Source organism: Pygoscelis adeliae, unplaced genomic scaffold (assembly GCF_000699105.1).
Source record: "Pygoscelis adeliae isolate BGI_AS28 unplaced genomic scaffold, ASM69910v1 Scaffold226, whole genome shotgun sequence".
Classification (NCBI taxonomy): Eukaryota; Metazoa; Chordata; class Aves; order Sphenisciformes; family Spheniscidae; genus Pygoscelis; species Pygoscelis adeliae.
Window position 1 is genome coordinate 2,303,879 of NW_008824983.1, and position 8,292 is coordinate 2,312,170.

The window sequence follows — 8,292 nt, forward strand, 5'->3', positions numbered from 1 at the left end:
TATCTCCCTGAACCCAAAGAAGATAAAAATAACAAAGGTCAAGATCTGCAAAGGCAGCTGGTGGATTGGCTTGAGGTTGCCTAACATCTAATGGGAGCTCCTCGACAATTAGCATTATGGGTTTTTTGCTTTAAAAGCCTTCTTCCCTTACACTTTACCTCTTCATTTAGAAAGCAGCCCTGTTTATGTCCACAGACTTTATGAGGATGCCCAGATCGCATTTAAGGGGCGTCCTCAGGAGCAGACCTGGGAAAGGCAGTGTGTCTCCTGATCGCTGATGCCAGGCACACCCTGACAAGGTGCCTCCGGCAGATCCGCACCCCACCAGAGCTGTTCGCAGAGAGGAAGGGTCTCCCCTGGCAAGGGGTGGTGGGAGCACAGTGTGCCCCACCAGAGCAGGGCAGGGACCACCCAGCACAGGCTTAGGTACAATGGCAGCAAGTGAGACATGGCTAAGAAACCACAACAGGGATGCCCACTGCATTTCAAAGTGCACTCTAGTAATTTCATAGTAACACCAACTCTCTGCCAGCTCACCCGGGAGAACACATCTAGCAAACTGTGGGCCTCATCGCCTAGCACTGGGGTTCTCTGTGTCTACCTTCTTCTTGGCTGCTGGGCTAAATATGTTTGTTGCTCACTGACAAGGTGCATTTCTGGTTTCCTTGTCAGATGCACTGCTGTGATCCTGAGCCCTTAACCTGGATGGAAATATGGCACATGAGGAGTTTTTTTATAAATGTGATATGATACAAAATCAAATGGGGAAAGTAAAAGTCTAGCTGACCTTACTAGGAAGGAGACTGTTCCTTAAACTGCAAACACCTAACAGTTAGGCACAAGGAAACTAGTTAATACCTCGTTACAAATCTGAAATAAAGATGTTCAACCAAGGAAATTACATTGAGCAGCACAAGTCAGAGCAGCACAGAACAGTGTGTCAGAGTCACGGGGGTGCCATGGTGACACAGAGACAATGAAATGGGATGACGCCAGCTCTTCTCGGTGGGAAGGTTTTCTCCTTCTGTCTCCTGGGAGTTTTGCTGCGCATCCTTTGTAGGAAACCTTTCCACCAAAAGTGGCAGCAAGCCCTTTGGAAGTCTTATTAATATTCTTCCTCAGTGCTGTAAAGTACGCTGTAGACAGGAGATGACAGTTGCCTTACTGTGAGCAAGGGAAGAGCAGAGGGCTAACACCAGTGACTGATATACTCCGGTAAAACTGCAGCACTGGCATCTTGGAACAAGAAATGAATCAGGAGGGAGAATCGACTCGTAATCCCAAACCCAGCCAGCAGCCGAAGCAGTTATTTAGCGGTACAGAGCATTGCATGCGTGCTTCCCAGACAAATCGGAGGGCAAGGTCCTGCCCTGAAGAACATACAACTTATGCAGCTGACCCTGCGAGATGCTGTGGGCCCTCCCAGGAAGAGTGGAGCAATTTCATCCCAGGATCATTTTGGTGCATCTTGAGAGGTCTCGCCTCTCTTGCTAACACAAACGGTTCTTCTGACCCTGGGGGATGACTCTTGTAAGTGAGGATGGCTTGGTTGTTAATCTGTGACTCACGAAAAGTAAAATCCTTTATCTGCCTGTAGAGCTTCTGCATGTACACAGTACTAATACCTGCCTAACCAAGAGGGGAGCTTGAACTCCTCAGATCTGTCAGGGGAGCTGCAAAACATCAGGCATTCAAGTGGCAGAATTTGGCAGGCATCTCTCAGCAAACCCCAAAGTACCGTTTCTGGGGGGAAAGCTGGGCAGGGCAAAACCACATCAAAGTGGTGCAAACAGGAGCAAGAGCAGGTGACCCTCCCGCTGGTGACATCCCTGACACCACCCACAGCCAAAGCAGTCCCCCTCGGTTGTGGCAGGAGAGCTTGAGCCAGGGGCCCCTCCTTGCCCTCCCTGCTATGGCAGACAGAGAAATGAAGAACTGATGGAGGATCCTTCTCTAGGAACTGCATTTCACTTTATAAAGCCAAATCTTTGAGGTCTCTTTCCCGAGTTACTCCCACATGGGAATTAGGGCACTGCCTTCAAAGAAATTTCAGGGGATGCTAATGGTGATGGTCAAGAATGAGTGCAAGGACATCACCACCGCTGCCATGAACTGTCTCCCCAGATCATTTTTCACTAAGTTTATCATTCAGGTCTATACTTGCTTGTGTTTCACCCAGGAAAATCCCAAGTACTTGGTTCCCAAATCAGCAAAATGCTTTGTGAATTCCCAAGCCCTGAAGTAGCCCAGAATACTCCGCTCCTTACAGGATGCAACACATGAGCACACATCCAGCTCATCAATCCGATGCATCAATGCGTTTGCCATCTTCAGAAGGAAACGTAAGCCTCATCTTTTTACAATGGCTCCAACATCATCCAGGAACAAGGAGGGACAAACTAAACCAAGGAATTTCCTAATGGCTCTCTTCTGCGGGAAAAAGGAAAGATAACATTGTACTCCTGGCTTCTGGAAAGGACAAGAACGCTCTTATTTACGGGCAGTGGCCTGCGCTGATAAATGCGTTGTAGGAAGCCATTGTGATTAGCAAGAAACAGGGCGGGAGGGAAGAGCTAATAAAGCTCCAGGCACGGCACAATGCTCTGTCCTTGGCACAGTCTTCATCTCCTGCTCAGAAGTCATTGTCGCTTTGTACAAACAATGCGGAATCAAGGATAAGCTCGCAGACCCTGCTGGCAAAGTGTCTCAGTCACCGCCCCGAGAAAAAGACCTGGTCAGAAAGCAAAATATGAACCTTAAAAGATTCTGCTTGGGTTTAATTAAATGTGTTGTTGCAATCTAGAAAATGATATTCACCTATAATGCTTGTATTTGAAGTCAATTTTTATGACTTGTATTTACGGTAGTATGGAAGGCCAGGTCACACATCCCATCGGCAAAATAAGTTCACATGGTGCGAGGAGGTCTGCTGGAATCAGCTGAACAGGCAACACAACTTCGGTATGGGAAGTTTAAAGCCCAGGTTTGCAGTGCTCATTCACACGAACGGTCTTTACTCATGCTAGCAGTCCCAAATTATTTTGTGCTGTCATGGATGGATGAGTAAAGACTGAAAGATCCGGCCAAAATCAATCTTTCCTATAGTTTTTAGTCAACATCAGCCCTGCTTCCTTCACTCCAGTTCCAATGATAACACCATCTGATATCAACAAGACCGCAGCACTTCTGCAAATGTCCCTCAGAGAAAATCCTGTCACTGCTGCATATTTAACCAATACAAACAAGGTACCTAATTGCCTCTCTCTTCTCACCTCTGTTTTTTTAATTAGCGAGTTAGTGAGTAACCCCCTTTTTCCAAAATAGACGTAAATCTCTATTCTGAATGCTACAACCTGAAGGATAATTAATCCAAAATTTTCAGATGCAACAGATGCTGGAGCAAGTTTGGTTTCCAAGCACCAGAGTGCACAGCGCTTGGAGGCAAAAACCAAATCCCTTTCAGGTGTTTCAAGGCAAACATCAAAAACTAGGGCCCCTCTGCAACTGCTCACAAACAATTTGTGCTGATAGCTGGGGTGAGAATTTTGCAAGGAGGGTGGCTCTTTGTCCCTCCCAGCAGGTAAAGCGGCGGAACCCAGGAGCAAGCGGGAGGATCCTTGTTCCTCCCTTATCTGCAACAGACGCCCCGTACATCCCTGTGCATCGCCTCGCTGTTCCTCAGTTTCCCCAGCTGTAAAATAGTAGATCCTGTTTATTGTAAGGCTGAATTAATCCCTCATTGCAAAAGGCTTTGAGACTCCAGACAGGAAAGCTTTAGCATAAACACAGATGAATTATTAACTTCCTATATCCAGCCAGGGATGTGCTGACTCTAGTGCCAAGGGGGAGCTTTGACTTCCCAACAAAATTCAAACCATCCAGGAGCCAAACTTGCTTTAAGACTTCATGTTTTGTGCAGCTGAGTTGGCAACATTTTGATCGATAGACAGTCATATCCCACCTCCCCTCCCAGTGTCTTAGATCATTAGAAACAGCAAAAGTTGTGGGTCTTCTATAGAACGGAAAATAGTAATGAAAGAGAAGATTCACATAAACAGCACTTATAAGGCTTTTTTTTTTGCCGTATAATAAGAAGCCAGCCTATTGCTATATACAGATTACTCTTCCAACAAAGTTATTTCTTGGGGCTAAGTACTACTGTCCCAAGGTGGACATTCATAGGGTTACTTTTCTACCATAGAACTGGGTCTCCCAAGGCTCTCACATGTCAGGGGAGTGATGGGCTCCTTCAGAGGATGAGTCAGAGCAACTGAATTTAGTTAGGAACCAGCCTCCCTAGGCTGAAGTTAGCCTTTGAGAAAAACGGTCCCCACACCGCAGGGACCTCAGTCTCATAATTCAAAACACAGAGCCTCCAAATGAACATCGGAAGTAAAACGTGGTGTGCAGACACAAATGGGAACACAGGTACACTGGACTCTGTGCGTGAACTCCTGTCCCACACTGAGGTCTCTAATTAAAGCACAATTTCATGGAGAGAGTGCTGGGTGCAGACCAAGTTGTATGTTACTACCTGGTGGCTGTTGCCTTTGAGGAACGTAAGAACTGGGTCAGACCAGCCATCCTCATGACTCTGAATCTGCTCTCGGACAGGAGTCACCAGCAAACACCAGGAGAAGACCACAGGGGTAAGACAGGCATAGGGTGATGCCTCCCTCCCTGGGATACCTGCCCAGCTCTCAGCCTCACACTAGCTTCACAGGGATAAAAACACAAGCCCAAAATTTGGCAAAAAAAACCAAGAAATAGTCATGTATCCAGAAAAACACAACTCAGGGAGTGAGCTGCTAAAATATCTCAGGGGATCCAGACCCAAGTGATGGATGTCCTGAAGAACTCAAGGCTCCGTTTTCAAGTGTTTAACACCCTCACCTGAGCCAGGCTTTTAACAGAGCTTAACCACCTACGGCTGCCGGCTGCCTTTTCCTTGCAGAAACCCTTTTAAGAATGTATTGCTTATGTAGGAAATAAAATAGAATCAGGATTCCTGACACTCAGCTCAGAGGTGTGACTTCTGAAAAATCACAAGTGCTCCTTTTCTGAAGCACAAGGAGATACTGTTCTTTTAAAACTGTTTTAATTACCTGTGTAAATAACATGAAATAAGAACTTATGAGAGGTCTTAGAAACTGGAAATATATGGCATTTTGAGAGCATGAACATACAAAAAAGAAAGGATGGATTTTGTAGTCCACTTTATCATTGCTATTATTGATCATTATCATGCATTGAAGACTCAGGACTTAATGTAAACATAAGTACACTGAAAACTTCTAGAATACTAGGAAACAAATCCAGAACTTCACCTACTACCTATTGTCTTTCAGAAACAAAACTACATTTTCATTGTGTTTGAAAATTACCGTTTGAAAACGTTCTTTCTCTACTTCAAAGCAGATGTTTTTCTATTTTCAGGAAAAAATTAACTATAGCACATTCAAAAAGGCCACCGATTGGTTCAAACAAGAATGTAATTTTTAATCTGAGTGCCATTCAGAAGACAGAATTTTTTCACCTTCAGTATAAACAGCACAAAGTATTTTCCATCTACTTCAGTTGAATCGGTGCTTGATATTTCTTAACCACTTCTACTCTGAACTTTGCATTTAGTATTTGCACATAAATTAAAACGGGCCTTCTGTACTGGTATAAGTTACAAAATAACTGCAGCAAAGATATTTTTGTTCAGAAGATTTAACTGTGGGGTTTTTCTGTATTTGGTTTTCTAGATCATGTTTTTGCTTTGCTTTCTGATTAACTATCAAAGAATAAAAATAGTGCAAGAATCTGACAAAATGCCCATCTCAGCTGATGACTGTTTTCTTACCTACAAGCAAAAACCAACCCCCACTAGTAAATACTAGTAGTAAATACTAACTTTAAATTCGTGAGCACCCAAAATCATGAGTGTCACAGGAAAGTTCTACCACTCAGGCATATTTTAAATATATCAATGGGAAGGAATCAGAGAAAATGCAAATACTTATAATTACAATATTCATTTTTTAAACTTAAGAATGCTTTATTTTGTTGCTTGAAATAATTCTAAGCTCAGGCGTATGCTGGCACATTTAACATGGAAATTAGCTGTGCCTGATCAACATTTTAACAAAACCTATAGCTGCAGTAGTACCTGAGCGGTTTGCCACTCCTGATCGTTAAAAAAAAGCAAAGATAGAGTCGGTGAGACAATGGTTGAGTTGGGTCTGTGTACCACCATAAAAGATAAATTATTCCCTACCTCTGGGGGAAGTCTGAGCTAGTTGACATGTGTGAAGATTTTTTAATTTATCGGGAGACAGTAAGACAAAAGATATTCTTTGAAGGAGCACAATCAAATTGTAATCTATTGGTCCGGGTTGGGGTTTTTTGTTTTAAGTCAAGGAGATTAAAGCTATTATCCAGATGATCATCAATGATTAAATTGATCTCACAGCTGACAACTACGAGAGCAATGTAAAGGCTACCACGGAGCTATATCTAGCCCCCCCAAGGAGGACACGGTAGCCTTTCTTCAAAGAGTTTGCAATTTGATAAGGGCAGGTCTCCAGCACCACGCGCTCAACCCCGTGGAGATTCCCAAACTTAGGACCGAACGCTTGAGTTTTGGTACCGGGATTCATATAACCATCCTGGCACAATGATGGGAGACGAGGCCAATATGGACAAGGTTGGCCAGAGGATTCGAGCCACATAGGCCTCATTTGCTGCATTTTACTTTTAATCTGCATTTGCCATTACAGTCTTTACAAACAATTATGGTTTTACTGTCAATCCCCCCAGTTTTACATCTTTTCCCTTCTCCTGGTTATTATGCAGAAATGACCCACGGGAGCAAACGGTGGATCTAAGCGATCGTGGAGGGGAAATGTTCAACTACCAAAAAGCATAAAGCAAAGAAACAAAGAGAAAAGGAAAAATACCCCTCTATCTTTGCATGGCATTTGTCACAAAAGTAGGTAAATGCTTTGCAGGGAGAAATATGATGATGTCTCATGGAAACCTTTTAAAGTAATTTCTAACAACTGTATTCACTACCAGCGCAGTCATTAACAGGTTGCCAGGAGAGAAAATAAAAGCTCCTAGACTGTTTCCGTACAGTCTGCACCCGATATTACTGCTATTACATCAACGCCTAGAAATTATAATGGGATGAGGGCCCTCCCCAGCCAGGCACCATGTAAAACTGTGCTGAGAGGTTGTCGTGAACCAGCAGACAAAGGGAGTTTTCTTACTCTCGTCTTTGTACGTGGGAAGTTGAGGCATATCCTGTGCGGAGTCACCCTTGCCCTGGCAGCACGGAGGCCTGTCCTCCCCCCCCGGATCTGCTCCTTACCCGGCCTTGATCATCCTTTTCCCCACCAGGGAGGGCATCAGTGTCCAAGCCGGAAGACCGGTACCTCCCGGTCCCCACTTCCCCAGGATCACGACCCAAACACCTCTATCCCTAAATCCCTCCAGCCCTCGGCAGCCCAGACCCCATTCCTGGGAGCTCTGGTGCTGCGGCTCCAAGCGCTGGGTGGCTCCCGGGAGGCTCCATCCGAAGGTCTGGCCGAGAGGCAGCAAGCCCCACACTGATGCTGCAGACCTGTCATTCGGGTACCTTCCCTCTCCGCCGCGCCAGGGCTGCCTTCGCGGCGTTTTCGTTGCCACGGGACCGGGAAAGCACCACTCTGGTGCTTCCACTCACCAGGATACGTCCCTCCTCTCCCTCCCCCTGCTCTGCTCCATACATGAATACATTTCTCTCTTTATTTTTTTTTCCCTTTTGGTATTTATTTTTTTTTTCTCTTTCCCATTACCCCTTTAATGCAGAGCAGGGCTGCTGATTACAAAAGAGGCAGTTTGACTCGAGCAATAGGTCTTCTTCACTAATCCTCACTGTCACGGAAATTCCAGCTGCTACAAGAATAAGAGGCTCAATCCATATTTGCCAGCTCTAATATGAAATCTGTCAGGGCCCAAATTAATGAGTTCCAAATTCCTTACATCACGATAACAGGTTAAGACTGGTCAATTAATTACATAAATCCTTCCCGATTCATTGTGCATTTTCAGGCGAGATTGTGTCTTACATAACTGGGTGACACAAGGCCTTTTGGCTCTTGTTGTTCCGCAGAAAGGCCTCCATTTAAGCGCAGCCCGCCTGCCACGGAGGCTGGTAAATGTCACGCCTCGGCGTGGCGCTGGCTCCTAATTGCTTTTGTATAAAAAAAAAAAAAAAAACCAAAACCCCCAAAATTTTAAAAACTAAAAAAAAAAAATGTTTTA